This window comes from Ctenopharyngodon idella, chromosome 20 (genome assembly GCF_019924925.1).
Source record: "Ctenopharyngodon idella isolate HZGC_01 chromosome 20, HZGC01, whole genome shotgun sequence".
In the NCBI taxonomy this organism is placed as follows: domain Eukaryota; kingdom Metazoa; phylum Chordata; class Actinopteri; order Cypriniformes; family Xenocyprididae; genus Ctenopharyngodon; species Ctenopharyngodon idella.
Window position 1 is genome coordinate 5,884,319 of NC_067239.1, and position 18,621 is coordinate 5,902,939.

Sequence of the window (18,621 nt, forward strand, 5' to 3'; positions counted from 1 at the left end):
TGCATTCAAAGGGACACACACAAAAACGGTGTGTTTTCGCTCACACCCAAATAGGGGCAAATTTGACAAGCTATAATAAATGATCTGTGGGGTATTTTGAGTTGAAACTTCACAGACACATTCTAGGGACACCAGAGACTTATATTACATCTTGTGAAAACGGGCATAATAGGTCCCCTTTAAACAAAACTATTGAACTATTGTAATATTTTCACAATTAAAATAATCAAGTATAAGAAAAAAAAACTGTAAATTTACAATACTAATATTTATGGCTGTGTCATTTCTTCATTTTCAAATGTTAACCCATCAGCCAGGACTTTATCACATACTGGACAAGAACATCCTGATCAAACTGAGATGGAGTTTGTGTGGAGCAGCGTTTACTGCAATCTGAGCCACTTTGAGTCACTGAAAACATGCGTGTAAATGAACACCGTGCTGCGCTTCTCTCTGAAACACGCAACATATATATTTATTTAATTAAATCACAGCCTTTTCTATTTAATAATCACACAAAGCCATTTCACAACTTCGGTTTTATATTGATTAATCACACCGCCCTAAATTTGTAACCCTAAATAATAAATATGTTCCACCAATAAGTAGCCAACAGAGTAAGTGCAACAGTTAAATGGCTTTCACATCAATGCTAAGACTCTTTTGCCATAGGTGCTCTCACTTAAATGTCATGCAGTTCTGTGTGATCGAGTGTGTCTTAATTTAGACAGACAGTGAGAAACACATGCCGTACCTGCATGTGCCTTGAACTGAAAGCAAATGAGAAATGTTCAGGCTTGAAAAACTGTATGAAATGACAAATGAAATTCATGCTGCACTGATCTGAGCCAGAAGCATCTCACAGGCCTGATTATTATCAGACGGATGAGCCAAACAGTTTGTGTATGTCTGCATGCGGCTGTCTGTCTGACGGAAAGCAAACAGTGTCTGCCAGAATTCTGCTGTAAAACAGGCTTAAAGTTAAGGATGTTAGAAGAGACAGAAATAGAGCGACAGGTCCAACACCTACTGTACATGAAACACAATCCTGCCTGCAAATTTGGAGGAAAAGGAAGTTGATGTTTGTCCTGAAGAGACAGTAGCAGGTAGCTTATTTAACAGCAGATTGTGTGTGTGTGCATGTGTGTGTGTGAAAAGGAGGTGAGAAACACCAGCCTGTCATCACTCTAATTATCATCCAAAGAGAGAGAGACACTATAAAAAGCTAAGGTCACGGCACACGCTATGGCAGAGTGCTGATCAGAAGCAGAGGAATTTGACAAATGGAGTTGAGCGTGATGCTGATGGCTGATGATAGGCCTGCTCTGTGTCTGCATGTGTTTGAGGATGAACAGAGCAGTCACTGCGTAAAGCTGTGGAGCACACAACAGGTACGGAAAGAGGAGTATGAATCTGAACTGCAATGATAGGAAGGGGAATTTACTTATTATTTGTAAAAAAAAAAAAAAAAGTATTCATTTTTTATTTATTTTATAATTATTTATAGTTATTTTTATTTGGCACAATGTCCCCAAAACTATTTTATCATTATAATGTAATGTAACGTAATATACACTACCGTTCAAAAGTTTGGGGTCAGTAAGATTTCATTTTTTTTTTTTTTAAGAGAAATTAATACTTTTATTCAGAAAGGATGCATTCATTCGATCAAAAGCGACAGTAAAGAGTTATACAATGTTATAAAAAAATTTCTATTTCATTTTTAGGTTTTGCTTTACTTTCGATTTAGCAAAGAATCCTGACAAAAATGTATCACCATTTCCACAAAAATATTACAGAGCAAAAACTGTTTTCAGCATTGATAATAATAAGGAACGTTTCTTAAGCAGCAAATCAGCATATTAGAATGATTTCTGAAGGATCATTTGACACTGAAGACTGGAGTAATGATGCTGAAAATTCAGCTTTACATCACAGGAATAAATTACATTTCAAAACATTCAAACAGTTATTTTAAATTGTAATAATATTTCACAATATTAAAGCTATTACTGTATTTTTTTTTTTTAAATCAAATAAATGCAGCCTTGGTGAACAGAAGAGACTTTTTCAAAAACATTTAAAAAAAAACCCCTAAACTTTAGAAATGTAGTGTAAATTTCACAGCAATTAAACTTAATAAATAAGAACATTCAGGAAAATTAAATGTAAATAAATTGTATAGGTGGCATTTTAAACAATGATTATTAATATCATTGTGTGTTTATAAAAATACCCCATATGATACATATATATAAAAAAACGTTATATTTTAAGTAATGTGGTAATTTAATGTATTAAATAATAATGTATGAAATGTATTTAAAATTAAATGTATTAAAACCTACACTTACAGCAGTTGAATGAAGAATTTCATTTAATTTTAATTTACTTACATTCAAGTTAGAATTACAATTCTGCAGCTTGTCTGAAACTAATTCAAATTCAACAGAAATTGACAAATTAATTGGAATTAAAAAGGCCACAAGGAGTCACATTCACTGTAAAAAAACAAAAAACAAAAACAAATAGAAATACAGCTAATTCAAACAAGTCCCTTTAAGGCAAGTAGTTTCACTCGGCGGCCATCTTTGAAACGCCACTCGGGCATGCATCCCTTTGAACAGGGAAACATCAAATTCTCCAAAGCTGTTCACTAAGCTTTTGGTTAAATTTCATATTTGAAATCACCAATGAAATCTGACAACAACTGTCTCATAAATTTTGTTTCTAATCGCTTGAAAAAACGGCACATGCACTAGTCCTAAGTGCGCGTCTGACTGTTACTATAGGAACCGGAGCTTCTAACGGCCGCTGAAGTGACGCGATGACTTTACCAATCGTCGATTGGCTCTTTTTTTAGAACGCGGGACTTATTCCACCATATTGCGCGTTGCACTTTCTCCCATTCATAATAATACGAGTGCACTGTCTTTCTATACTGTATTTAAAGTCTTTGATTCAAATTAAAAACTTAAGATCAGTTGCTGCCTTAAAATTTTTTGTATAATGATAAGTTACACTATACAATAAGTATAATGACTTAGTGATCATATCATTTTTTACAGTGTTCAGCATCTTGGCCACTGATGGATCAAAACCTCCCGGGTGAGACGTTTGGGGGTCACAGCCATCTGTGGACTGCTGACTGGACAATTTCCATGTCACATGGTTAAAGAAAAAAGAAAAGATGACAGTAACCTGTGCTCAATGTCCTCATTTTTTGTGTGATTCTGTAAGGATCAATAAGCGAGCGTGTGCTGGAGGTTGGCGGTGTCAGCAGTCTAGTAAGTGGGCAGCAGCAGGCGGTGTGTGTGTGTGTGTGTGTATGTGTGCTGATTGAAGACTCCCGTGGGACAAAAGCAGCTGGCCTGAGCCCAGATCCGCTGCCTGCATGGCTTCTTTACCCTCCCTCTCTCCACTTCCACTCCCTCGTCTAGCATGCCTTCCCTGCGCCCTTTCACATGATTTAATACACTTGCTCGGCTGTACGCCTCATTCCCATCTCTCTATGAGCCCAATTCAGAAGGCAACAGGAAACTCCACAGGAAACAAGGGATTCTGCGAGGAAGCAGCAACTGCTGTGCTGACCGGCAGCAATAGGAAAAGGGTTATAGTAATAATGACTGACACACGGTCATGGCACACATCAGTACACATTCACACTCTCTTAAATAAACAGCACGGCGGCAGTGGAGGAAATGGGTGAGTTTGTTATCTTGTGTTGGTGTTTATAGCTGTGGTTTTGAGTGTTGAGCAGATCAGATAAGTAGATGATTTGAGCATTAATCAACCAACATCAATACACCACAATTTTGAATCACCCTACAGCAAACCACAAACACTCAAACTGGGACCACACACACTCTAGAGAGGAATGAGTCCGGATGGTCGACTACTCAACTAGTGGTCCACAAACCTACAGATTAATGACTACAACAAGTTTTTTTTTAAATAAAAAAAGAATGCTATAAAAGGGTATGACTATAGTTTTGTGCACCAAGTAAGATAATGTACATTTTATTATTTTTTTTTTTTTTTAAGTTCATCCAGTTTTCGAACAAAAAAACATTTTTGGGGTCAAAAAAATGCCAGGGTGATGCAATAATCCTGATACTACAATATTAATAATAATAATAATAATCATCAAGTTAAAACCTCATTAAAATAATTTAAAACCTTATTAAATAGTCTGAGATATTAAAAAACACAAAAAAATTAGTGTTTTCAAAAGTTCTGACTTCAGCACCAAGTTAGTACTGAATTTTCCCCCTAGCATTCTGAGCATTGTTGAGCGGGTTCGTAAACACCTCTGATTGGCTATTGAGTTCACATGCTCAATGTCTGTGTCTGTGACTACAATGATCAACACTTCAAAAACTTGTTGTAAATAGATGCTACTTCTTTGATGCTACGACACAGACACCGAGCGCTTACACAGATATACATGGGGGCGTTTGAAAGCAGGCGTCTTATCAGTGGTTCTGTCTATCAGCAGATACATTAGGGATCTGAAAAATGCTAGGGGGAAATGCTGGTATCATCACATTTTTAAAATTTCAGTACCGACTTGGTACTTTTGACAACACTAAAAATAAATGCATATATGCTTATTAATATTTGAAAGAATATTAATATTCTAGTCTATATTTTATATGGCCATCATGACTGTGTGTCAAGGTCAATAAATCTCTTAAAATATCAGATAATTATATATTTTATTTTATGACAAGGTTAGTTTAGGTTGTAAAATGACAAAATCTTGTTGCCCCATTAAAAATTGTGCTATACATTTAAAATAAATATCTTTTAATTTTATTTTATGTATTTATTTTCTACAAATAGTTTCATGAATGTTTTTTTATAAGAATACAAATAGTAATTTGTAATTGTTTTTTATTAACATTTTACCAGAGTTAATGCTACAATTACTCTCACTTTTATTTTTTCCCACTAAATGATGTTTTTTTTTTTTTTTTTTTTTTTTTTTTACCAAATGTTTAGATGTTATAAAATTATTGTGCACTTAAGATTCCTTTCTAGAATTACTTTCACTGCTGAATTCTCCACTAACCTAGTTTATAATATATACTTTTGTCACAGATTATGATTATATATTTTGTATTCATTTGTTGTTTTTCTTTATAATGAAGTAGTGTGTATTTAGTGGATTGTTTTTAACACATAAAATAGTGATCATCAGTTCCACACAAAGAGGTATAGATATTCTACAATGATCACGAAAGAAAAAAACAGTACTGGTGTCGGATCGTTATCATTCAGACAGTCATCCTTCAAGGTTTATTTTATGAATCATAGCTCAAACCATGTCATCATGTTATTCAAACACACACAAAGGTCCAGCAGTATTTAAGGCACTAAATAATAAGCAATGTGTTTAAAAATCAATACAAGGACGTGGAAAGGAAGTCCTGACCCCTCAGACTACTGTGACTGCATTACTAACTATTGATCCACTGATTTGAAGTTCGGATAGGATCACCATTGCAGCACGTCTCACTTGGCCATTAAGTGACATGTCAGAGTTCAGAGGTCATATCAATGGATCGGTTTCTGACCTTTATTGAAGCTGCATTACGCAATAGGAATGTCCAAAAGGGACAGTACTATCTCACTCTCAGAAAAGGGTTGGCATACGGACCCCAAACTGGCCTTCAGCCGAATAAACCCTCATGCTGTTCTGTAAAGCCGTCCACCAGCTGAGTATGATTAGAAAGAAATCAGTAGAGGGTTCAGATGAACACATGGTCAGGGGATTGCATGGCCCCGTTTCCTGACATTGGGGGGGAAGCAAACTCTAATGAAAAATCCAACCTAACAAAATTGAACCCCATTTACTTTCATTGTATGGACAATACATACACAAGTTTTTCAAAAAATCTTCTGTTGAGTTCCTTAGAAGAAATAAATCTGGGTGAAGAAATGACAGTTTATTTTTCGGGTGAACTACTAAGTATTTGTTTGCTAATAATCTTCTACTTAAAGAGTACTTTTACAATAATGTTGCATAACTTAAAGGGGACATATTATTCCCCTTTTCACAAGATATAATTTTCACAATATAAGTCTCTGGTGTCCTCAGAATGCTCAAAATACCCCACAGAGCATATATTGTAGCTTGTCCAATTTGTCCCCATTTGGGTGCGAGCAAAAACACGCCGTTTTTGTGTGTGGCCCTTTAAATGCAAATGAGCTGCTGCTCCCGGCCCCTTTTCCAAAAGAGGGCGGAGCTTTAACAGCTCGTGCTTCGGTTGCTCAACAACAACAAAGCTGGAGAATCTCACGCAGCCAAAATGACGATTGTCAGTAACGATGTTCAGCCTTACATAAAATGGAGTCGGACACTGATTGAGAGACTCAGGAAGTTGTTACAACTTTTAGAATGCAACTGGACGTTTCTGTAGTTGCTGTGGAGTTGAATCAACTCATCGACTAGCATGTGCCGTCATGTTAATCTTTTGTGCAAATCCAACATTGAATTGAGCCTCGTTTGAGAAACAGTCCAGCGCAAAATGACAGCATGGAAACAACACTCTACTACAACCTCTTCCTCTTCTCTAAAGCATGGCCTCACCCCTTTTGTTGCGTGTTCCCGGGGACAGAGTTTATGTACATTTTGGGGTCTGTGATGTCACCAACCCGGGAAGAAGCTCGTTTTAGTCCCTACTAGTCATTTGTTGTAGTCCTTAAAAAGCAGATTTTTTTTTTTTTTTTTTTTACTTAAACACCAAGTTTCAGTTTTCATTTAGCCAAAAACCAAAACTAAAAATTAGTTAAAAATCATAGTAAAGTTCTTCGACAACAAGCCGCCTCAATATTTCAGCCCAAATCATTTTTACATATTGCTTTGTTAGCATCCTTTTGGTCATGGTGAAGCAAGTCCAAACTCTTGAGACGTTTACGTCATCCACGTTGTGTGTAGAAATAGACGCTAACGCATTTAAAACGCATAATCGAAGAAGTGCAAATTAATCATCACAGTTTCAGTCAATGTTTTTGGCCAAACTAGATTACTCTGCAGTTAACAATTTCCTATGACAACACGCGTCTTATTAACACTCCCTCTGTGGATCTCAACAGTATATTTATAATTAACATTAATTCCATGAGTCATCATCATATTTTCACTCCACGCCTCTTTTCTCAATCTCTCTATCACAGGAAGACGTCTGCCAGCTGGGGCGAAGATGAAACCAAACTGCACACTGGCTGCATATAAATCACATACACTTCATTCCCATCCTTTCATTGCTTCACACACTTTCATTTGTTCTTTGACTTGCTCCCTCACAGTGTGTTTCTGACTCTTTCTAAATCTCTCTCTCTTGAGATTATTCCAGTTGGCCCTCAGGGTTTTGAGGGAGAGAGGGAGAGACATGCTCGAGCCTGAGAGACACAAAAATACAACAAACAAACACACATTCAACACAATCACAGTAACAATGCCCAGAAAAGAGCTAGTCTAAAAGAAAGAAAGTGTGCCAGTTCCAAAGCCTGCCTACATCAAGGCTGCTCCAAAAGGTTACAAACTTTCTAAAATCCAAGATGGTGTATTATACAAGAGAAATAAGCTATAAATTAAAACTTTTCATTCTCATGCTTTTTAGAGTAAAACACTTGTTAGCTTAGCAACATGCTAACATGTAACAATAGCTAACTATTAATTAATTATGATTTAAGTCTCATTATTTCATTAAAGTTGCTCTGTGGGGTGCTATCAAAAAATGTGTTTGTTTGAACATCCCAACCATTTTTGACATGTACTAATCAGACGCCAAGCAATGCCACTACACACAATAAAAAGTATGTTTACCAAAGTTAATCAGAGTTTTTTCCTAACCAAATATGATGGCAATGCGCAACGAGCAAACAGGGATTCTACTTTAGGAATGGTCCCTATATTTCTGTGACATTGTGGCTGAGAGCTCAATTATTATCTCATGTACTTATGCATTTGGAAAATATTAAAATTATTTGAGTTTGAATATCATTTTTGCATGACTTTAACTCTTCCCTGCCAGCGTTTTTTTTTTTTTTTTTTTTTTGCCAACCACCGCCAACATTTTCGATCATTTTCACAAAATTTTCATGGCCCCCAGATTTTTTGTTGTATGAATATATGAACATACAATATATCAAAAGAAAGAACAGAGCCTCTGCTTTAAAAAAGAAAGTACAGTACTATACCTCTTCCCAGACGGGATTTAAACTTTGTCGGCTGAAACGCAAGTTTGGTTTGAAGACGAAAAATGTACCAAGCACAATGTTCTCTCATCATTCCTGATTTCTAACACACACTCACAGCGTTCGGTTGGTCTTGCGGTTGTCAGAGCAGAAACAAAAGTTGCTCTCTGTATGTTTTTCCACCGTCTCCGGTAGCGTTTATATGTAAATTGCGTAAGCTTATTTTGTCCATCAGATCGAAAGATCTGAAAAAGCCCATACATTTTACCGCCCATAGACCCTCCCATCGAAGAAATCTGTACAGAAGTGGTTGAAAGTGGACAAAAGAGACCAAGTGTAAACGGGTATGTGTCTGCCTCGTCCACTTGTAATCCGATCAACCAAAATGCATCATAATACCAGGTGAAAACAGGGCCAAAATATCAATACATCATACCTAACCTTACACTATCAAAAGCAACTGAAGTCAAGCATATTTTATACAATATGTGCAGACAGAAAAAGTGATCTAGAGACTATTTTACATGAAATTGCACTCAGTGTTACATTATTGCCCTTGTTGTTCAATGAGGGTCTTCTGAAGTGAGGGGTTTCCTCAGGAAGTGTACGGTTGTGGATCTGATCTCCACCACTTGTGAATTCTCTTTAACAACGTAGTTCAGTGAAGAGGAACGCAAACTCTCAGTGACCCAAATCTGTTTGCTCTCTCAGAGGTCACCAGGGCAAGGAGTGTGTCTTACAAAAAAACACACCATTACTATGCTAGATTGTTCTGGATAGTTAGGGCATTGCTAGTCTGTTGGTGGTTAACACGGGGCGGTTACTTTAGCAATATTTCAGTGAAATTTCACGGGCAAAAGTAGGTACATTGTCCATTGTCAATAGCGTAGAGAAAATTTTCAAACAAAGCAGCTTTCCGTTTGTCAGTGAAGTGAATTCAAGTAAACAACTTGAAAATGAATGAAATCTGCGCGCAGAATTTTTTCATCCTCATGCTTAATCGAAATTAAACCGTACGCAATTTGGCAAATGCTGCAATTTTTTTATGCACAGCTTCTCAGTGAAGCACAGCTCTGTGATCAGTAGTAAATGCTGCTCCATCTGAAAGCCAGAGGGCGCTTATATTTGGATAAAAATGGCGCTCTTCGTGTAATATTGGTTAACTATATTAAATTATATAAATATAAAACATACAGGGGCATTTTGCCCAATATCTTGAATTCTGGGGGCATTTTAATAGACTAAATCACGCAGTGAAATCGTGCACTAAATATGCACGCGCACTAGCGTGTGTGTCTAACGTACTAGGCTACGTCACGTAGTGCATGCGTGCACTCAATGTGTGTATTTTTGTTTGGGATTTGTTTGGGACAGTGAGGGACGTACTCGGTAATGTCAGATCATTAAATCAACAATTACAATATCATAGACGATATACGCACGGCCTACAGCACTGGCCCGATCGGGCAAGTGACAGTTCCATCTACTGTCTCGAGCGTCGTTCACAATGGCCCCGGGCCATCGGGCAGTCCTTATTGTCGAGCCCTGCTAATAAACACACGACTTCGACAATAAATGTTTTATCTGAGTTCTTCAAGCCTTCTCGGTATTTTCGTGACAATAAAGTATATTTATACTTCAATGCTAATCGACACAGCCTTTATCACTGTATTGAATACTATGAAATAATATTCTATACAGGGCAAGGACTGTGTGTTACAACAGTCCTTGCCCTGTATAGAATATTATAGAATATTATTTTATTTTTAGGCATATTTTATGTGCCTTATTCTGTGTAAGAAGCCACATCATCTCACAGAAGGATATTTTCAAACACTCAAATGATGTTATGAAGTGAGTTTGGAGTAAAAATATGTTATTAAATGTTTTCTTTTGTTAGACAAGAGGTTCATAAATGCTTCTCATGTTTGGAAATATGTTTGACGCGTGTTGCTTTTTCAAATGCATATTTCATAATCGCACTAAGCCAATCGGTTTAATGCAATTTTTAATGTTAATTGTGTTTTATCGTGCAGCCCTATTCATGCTAAACTTCTGGATGTGCGCTGCAGATTCCTACTGGAACGACAGAGCATTTGTAAATGTGACCACACCTTTACCGACCCAATTCAAATGAGCCCATCATCACTTCAGTTTGAAACATCTGTGATGTATTCCATTCATTAGAGCAACCATTATATTTTCACCCTTCAATCTTTTTGTCTTTTCCTCTCAATCTGACGGTCACAGAACAATGTTTCATTGTCTCTGTGTGTCTGCAAGTGTGCATGTGAAGAAGAACAACAGCTGTGGCTAAACGAACAGCTGTATCATTTCTTTACCCCACACTCCTCCTCAGTTTTCTTCCCCTCTTGTTCTTGTTCTACCTCCCCCCTTTGAGAGTACTCACTCTTACGTCTTCAAACCACGTTTAAGGCCGTCGTCATGCACGTGTCACACAAAGACAGATGAAATCCCCAAAAACCAACTGCATGACAGGCTTGGACAGGATGTGTTACAGCCTCAAAACATTGATTTGAACTTCCTAAATATAGAAAAGTCATTGTTCTCTGCCTGCATGTGCATGTTCACAACCCGTCCACTCCCAGATAGGACAAAGACTAGCTCAAAGCATTTGAATCTCTCAGCAGGACAGATAATGGGTAACCCTGGGTCCGCCCCACACCCCTCCAGCGAGTGTGCGTGCATGTGTTTGACTTGTTTGGGCAGACGCCTGAGGCACTGAGCGACGTGTCCAGGCAGAAGCCAACTAAAAGCCCCAGAGGAACAAGCAGAAAACGCCTGACAGTAAAACACAGTGGACATGAAAGGCCATTGTGAGGTGAAGATAATAAAGAAGAGAAAGACGGATACAAGACATTTCCCATCTTCCCATCGCTTTGGGACCAATAGAGGATATGAAGTTGTTAATGACGCATAAAATCAGATTCAACAAGGGACAGTTTTTTTAACACCTTTTCCAAAATACAGATGGAAAGCAGCACACAGGCTTTGTGTCTAAATATGCCTACTTCCCTACTATATAGTAGGTCAAAATAGTGAGTGAAAGGAGTAGTATGTCCGATTTTTTAAAGCTAATTCACACTGCACTGACAGACACCGACCAACGGCAATAGTCACCAGATTACAGTACATCACTTCTCAGACAATCTAAGACCCAAGAAACAGAACAGAAATAATACACTGATCTGAAAACAAAAAAACAAAAAAAAACATGTCATTTGCCAGTTGTGAACTGGTCTATAACAAGTTCTCAACTCTGGCACTTGAGGTCCACTTTCCTGCAGAGTTTTGATTCGACTCTACTCAAACACACTTTCACAAGCTAATCAAGGTCTTCAAGTTTTCATTTTGATCAAGGTTGGAACTAAACTCTACAGGAGAGTGGACCTTGAGGGCCAGAGTTAAGAACCCTTGGCCTACATTATTTATAAATGGTAGGCAAAAAGTACAAGGATCACCTACTACATCCACCGAGTTTCTGAAGTTCAAATCCAAATACTATCCCATGTGGCCACTGGAGAGGATTTGTGAATGAAGTGCTGGCAGGTCACATGAAAATGACACATGGCAAATTAGGTCCCACTTTAGATTAGGTGGCCTTAGCTCCTTAAATTTATCATTTGATACAATGCACTTATTGTGTGCATACATGTTTTTACAACGTACTTATATTTAAAAAAATACCTGCATGTAATTACTAGGCATGTGCAAGACTAGTCGACTAAACGGTACAGCTGCTACTAATTGACACTGAAAACAAAAGTCGATTACACAGGAAAAAAACAAGATTTTATCGTTCAAATTACTGTCGTTTTAATGTTACTGTGACGAGCAGAGTGGTGCGAGTGTTAAATGAATGTCACCCGCGCGCCACAGAAGCAAGCCAAAGCAAGAAAATGCCCATCGTGTCATTCACTTCGGGCCCTATTTTAAAGGTCTAAGCGCATGGTTTAAAGCGCACGCCGCAAGTGCACTTAGGGCACGTCCGAATCCACTTTTACTGGTTTAAGGATGGGAAAAATGGTCGGCGCACCCGGCGAAAGGGTTTTAAAAGGGTTGTCCCTATTCTCTTAATGAGTAATGGGTGTGTTTTGGCCGTAACGTGCAATAAACCAATCAGAGTCTCATCTCGTATTCCCTTTAAAAGCCAGTTGCGCTTGCACAAATTTACATGGCGAAATTTGCAAGTGGAAAAACTGAACTCTACTCTAGGAAACGGATCTGCTCGTGTGCGAGGTTAAAGCGTGCAAGCAGACCATCTATGGGAAAAGCCGGATTCCACCAAAGCATTTTTATCTTTATGCACACAATAATAATCTTTTACATTGTAATCCTTTTATTTTTAATATTTGGCATGTCTGTGTGCTGCTGTGTGTCCCTGCGTGTGTAAAAAAAAATAAAAAAAATAAAAAAATAGTAACACGCCAACAATGCACCTGAACACACCTCGTATTCAGACCAGCACGCCCATGGGTGCACAAATTGGCGCAAATGCATTTAATATTTAAACAACGTGGCACAGGACGTGAAAATGAAAACCGCGTTGGGCTGAAACTAGCAAAAAAATACTTGCGTCGCACCTGGTGCCATATTGCGCCGGGTGTATGATAGGGCCCTTCAACTCTGAAAAAAATAACTTATTTCTAAGATGACAGCAACAAGACATGTTACCACTCAGTTTTGTTGAGGGAGAAGGCTTCAGAAAAGTCCTAACGCAAGAATGAACTGTTTTTAGAGGCATTAATTATGAGATATGATCCATGTTTCAAATGGATCATATATATCTTTGGGGGGTTTATAATTACACTGTTAACACATCCCTTACTCCTTAACCCACCCATACCACCAAACCTGTCCCTAACATTACCCGTATCCCACCTCAATAGCAGCAAAAGTGTTTTGCAATACAATATGAACACAATAAGTACACTGTGCTTATTTTTGGATGCAAGTACATAGTAGTTAAGGCCACCTAACATAAAGTGGGACCACAAATTGTATTACATCTGGATTGCAGTACATCAGGATTACATTCATACTACATGCAATCACACTATATAGAACACACTGTTTTTTAAAGGTCACGAAGTTCGTTCCTCATCAAATGTAGTAGCTACTCAGAGAGCTTGCAATTTCAGAAGCAACTAGGCTGTCTCTCAAATTGCATTACTAACAAAACTAGTAAGCGAGATTCGAATTAGTGCATCTCAAATCAGAAGTTTATGAGAACAAATTAAAAATAGTAGGAATATGCCAAACTGTGCATTTTCAAAATCGACTCATCGGTGAACTGGTCTTAAGAAAGCTCTGAATAATTTGACTGGCCACCAGATCTTGATAAAAACAGGTTTCTTATGGTTAAAAAAAAAAAGTTAGATGGACATCAGCAGTAGAATAGAACAAGATTCTTGTGATGCATCAATCTTTATTTTATGTTGCGGGTCAATTGGACCCATTCTAATTTTGAGTTGTCAGAAATACTGGTTAACCAGTGTTTTTTGAAATGTTGTGACTTTCTCATTAAGGTCATGAACATGTCTGCAAAGTTTTGACACTGATGTGGAATGTGCATGGTATAAAGATTCATTTAATGATAGTACATGCTGAAAAGTATGTACTTTCCCAGCAAAGTATATACTTTTAGTAGGTAGTGTGTGCGAATTAAGATGCAATCAGTATCTTAATACAAAACTTCTGTAGTGACGTGAGGTCTGTAGAGAGGATGTGAATGTTATGAGGAACATGGAGGAAATTCTGAGTTCTGAGACCTTACACAGGGCGTTACCCACAATCCTGTGTTGCAAACCTGTGTGTGTGTGTGCGTTCTGGCAGTAAATTGAGGTGGCCTAATGAACTGCACATTTCTCTCATGGCAATGTGTGAAGAACCCAACACTGAAGATTAATCTCTCTCTCTCTCTCTCTCTCTCTCTCTCTCTCTCTCTCTCTCTCTCTCTCCCTCTCTCTCTCTCTCTCTCTCTCTCTCTCTCTCTCTCTCTCTCACACACACACACACACACACGGAGAGAGCTGTTGATTGTATTAAGTGCAGTGGACTGAACACAGGTGAACAGATTGGAAGATAATCTGCCTAAGAAAGAGAAAAAGAAATAGGGAGATATTTATACAAGCTAAGTCACAAACAAACAGTAGACACCAGAAACACTACAAGAAAAGTAGATTAAAGAAAGGAGATTAAACAGCGAGAGAGAAGAATGAAGAAGACGAAAGACAACGAAAAAGAGAGAAGAATGAAGATACGTGAGCACAAGGACAGTCCAAGTTCATCATCTCCATATGGCGGACAGCAAAGGCTCATGGGAGAGAGCTGTGACTTACCCACAGGCTAACACACTACTGTCTGACTCTAAGACTCTGCAAAATACAGCTTTACATAGGCCAAACTTACGGTATATCATTCAGACATATATGTATATATTTATAAGAATAAACAGAATTAAACAAGACAGCCACACATTTTTGGGAGGCTTTTAAAAGTATCAGATGTACTTCTTATATTATTCCCTGCCTGCTGCCTTCAACATCACAGCTCTGAACCATTACTAGTGAAGGGTTTAGGACTGTGTGTTCTTCTGGTGCCATAAGCTAAAATCTGATATAAAGTTAAAGAAAAAAGAAGAATATATGGTTGTCCTGAAAGCCATTTTCAAACTCATGCTAGTTATGCATGATTTAAAAGGTGCAGTAAGCGATTTCTGAGAAACACAGTGGATATTTGAAATCACCAAAACAAACACGCTGCTACCCAAAAGGATCACACCCATATCTTGATAGCTCCGCCCCTAAATTCACAAACATGCTACGCAGCCCAGGCACCTCACCAATCATGAGTATACTACGACTGGATATCGATACAGGAGTCCTGATTTGATTCCGATTCACAAGATCTCAATTCGATTCGATTCAATAAATTCAACTTTCATTGGCCCCACAAAAAAAAGAAGAAAAAAAAAGTAATAAATGAATAAAATAGTTTTTGTTGTTTTTGACCCATGAATCCTTGTATTGTAATAAGGTTATGACACCCAAAATTTTAGATACCAGTGAAATTTAACAATTCTCAATTCCAATTTCGATACCACAGCTAAAACTACTGATATAAATTTCAAAGATTCTTAAAGACAAGTTAACAGTCATTAATAAAAAAAGAACAAATAGGCCTAATTATACTACAAGCAATAGCACAAATAAATACAACAGAACAAAGATACTATGAAATAAATTAAGGTTTTTCAGGTAGGTCTAACCGCAGTTTTCAGGTACAGAAATTGAATAAAGTAATCAAATGTAAAATAACACTGCATTTAATCTTCACTGTACAAATTAAAGGTTAATCCTTAATAAAATTAGAAAAAAAAGTTATTCAGTGAAGAGCACTGTGTGAATTCTTTATCTTTTGTAGTTTTAATAACATTAAAAACACAGACAGCAGCAGGAATATTAGGCTGCTGTCACTTTAAGACTAATTCACAGATCCAATACTGATATACATGTGTTCTTTCTCTACGGTTAATCACTCATTCGGTCATAACCGACTATGTTTACTAGGGTACAGAGGAAGAAAAAAAAAAAAAAAAAAAAAAAACACCTTTCTTATTCTTCCCAAATAGTTAAATGGATTCGTTTTCTTTTAACTTAAAGGGTTATTAACTTATACGGCTCATGCCGTTCCAGACCCGTAAGACCTTCGTTAATCTTCGGAATGCAAATTCAGATATTTTTGTTTAAATCCAATGGCTCTGTGAAGCCTCCATAGGGAGCAATGACATTTCCTCACTCAAGATCCATAAAGGTACTAAAAACATATTTAAATCAGTTCATGTGAGTACAGTAGTTCAATATTAATATTATAAAGCGACGAGAATATTTTTGGTGCGCCAAAAAAAACAAAATAACGAATTATTTAGTGATGGCCGATTTCAAAACACTGCTTCAGGAAGCTTCGGAGCATAATGAATCAGCGTGTCGAATCCGCAGTTCGGAGCACCAAAGTCACGTGATTTCAGAAGTTTGGCGGTTTGACATGCGATCCGAATCATGATTCGACGCGCTGATTCATTACGCTCCGAATCTTCCTGAAGCAGTGTTTTGAAATCAGCCATCACTAAGTCGTTATTTTGTATTTTTTGCCGCACCAAAAATATTCTTGTCGCTTTATAATATTAATATTGAACCACTGTACTTACATGAACTGATTTAAATATGTTTTTAGTACCTTTATGGATCTTAAGAGAGGAGATGTCATTGCTCCCTATGTAGGCCTCACTGAGCCATCGGATTTAAACAAAAATATCTTAATTTGTGTTTCGAAGATCAACGAAGGTCTTACGGGTGTAAAACGGCACGAGGGTAAGTAATTAATGACAGAATTTTCATTTTTGGGTGAACTAACCCTTTAATTTATCTTAAAATTATTAACTATATTTGTTTTCATAGTCTTTATATTGCTTATTGTTTAGAGAACAACATTGGGCAGGATATTAAATTTTTAAACAAAATATTTATCATTTTGGGGGTTTATTTTATCCGATTAATTAAAGAAATAATTGCCAGATTATTATCAAATCGATTATGAAAATAATAATTAGTTGTGGCCCTAGACTAATGAAAATGTACACTTTGATTCCCTTCAATATCAAAGTCAGCCAATCAGATTGGTTCCTGCAGTTTCACAATATTCATGCATCAAATGGTTCATAACGATCTGTGTGCAGTGGGTATGTCAGCAGGGACTATCCCTATCATTATGCACAACAGAAGAGACCTACTTCTGTAAAAAAACAAAAAAACAAAAAAAAAAACCGCAAGACAAACAGCACCAATGTTGCATGTTAATAACGTGCTATGTACTGAAGTTTCCCCAACGGAGAACTCCAATACAAGAGGTGTTTGTTTCCATGTAGGACAGACGACAGTGGACCAAAGTTGACATGTCTCTGGGTGTGTGAGTAAGAACAAGAAAGAGCAACCCTCCTGTTAAAGGCACTCCCATTCTTCTGAAGTGTACGCCAAAATAAACACCCCACGCAGCTGTGAGCAAGCACGTGTGTGTGTGCGGTAAGAGAGGGGAAGCTCGCTCTCACAAGCTTGCTCAACTGTGACATGGTTTGTGCTCAAGTGTTGTTATGTGATCTCAACATCTTGTTTCAGAGCTGAAAGAGAAACTTGCATTTTGATGTTGATGTTTGCCATGACTGTAAGCCAATGAGACAATCTCTGCAGTCAGCAAGCACCAGTTTTGGTGGCCTTGACCTAAATTATTGAAATTCAGCACAGCCTTCATGTAAATAGCCATTCACTGCTCTCTTTTCATCCATCTCTTTCACTTGGTGCTTCAGATATAGGTCAACAAAATTGCATTCTGTACAGTGGCATATATATATATTATACACACACACACACACACACACACACACAGTTTTTGTCTGGATCCATTAAAGGTGCAGTAGGTGATCTGGGAAATGCTAACATTAGCCTGCTAGCATTGAAAGCATACAATCTCAGCCTCCCTGCAAATCGCTGTCCAAAGCCACGCCTCCTCCAAAACACGTGAACGCACACAGCTGCTCTCTGCAAAGCGTCACAAGAGATGCCGGTAAACTACTTAATGTCTCAAACACATAAACATTACAATAATAATGAACGTAAACAACTTAGAGAGATTCATTTCGGTGTTGATACTGTTGACATGGAAACACATAATTCAGAGTCTGACTGAACAGCTCGGGTTAGAACATCATGGGTTTCCATCTCTTAATTATTAGTTATGGCGTGAACGCAGCATAATCTTGTCATTTTGGAGGAACTGTAAAAGGTGGCTGCAGTTTGTTTGCGGTGCTCTGCGACTGACGTCTGTCTACATACACTCTGTATAGCATGAAACGTGCTGATGACGTATGATGTTTGGGTATGTAAAAACATACATTGACAGGCAGGTAGGACATTGTATTATTTCATTTGGACCGAATATAAAGATTGGATGAACATTTTAGGGTCCTACGCCTTCCACAGACATTATATATTTATTAAAATACATTTAGACCGTTTAACAGTGATTGCTATCAGGATATGAGGAGACTTTCAACCAGTATAACAAAAAATGTTTAGAATCACCTATTTATTAAAAATACATTGCAAAAGCAATTCATACGTAGAATGACTTGAATACGCCTTTTTATATGATGTGTATGCTTTTAATTTCTGAATTCAAAATGTATTTTAATATTTTTGGCGAGAAGTAGTCAAAAATGTCCGAACATTACAGATAGATAAAAGTTTTATTAAAAGTTTTATTAAAACAATTAAATTATTGGGAAAAAAAGGAAATATTTATATTTTCATAAAAAATTTAATTTCATTTCAATTTCAACAA

The 18,621-nt window shown here is 37.3% G+C and overlaps 1 protein-coding gene and 1 long non-coding RNA gene across 5 annotated transcripts in view; one reads left to right on the forward strand and one right to left on the reverse strand.

The window, feature by feature from the left end:
- Nucleotides 1-18,621, reverse strand: part of ralgps2 (Ral GEF with PH domain and SH3 binding motif 2) — a 144,352-nt gene that overhangs the window by 111,762 nt on the left and 13,969 nt on the right. The window lies entirely within an intron of this gene.
- LOC127501769 (uncharacterized) lies at nt 806-9,683 on the forward strand. Its single transcript, XR_007926722.1, has 3 exons — nt 806-1,391; nt 3,069-3,287; nt 7,183-9,683. It is a non-coding gene; the product is annotated as an uncharacterized LOC127501769 (long non-coding RNA).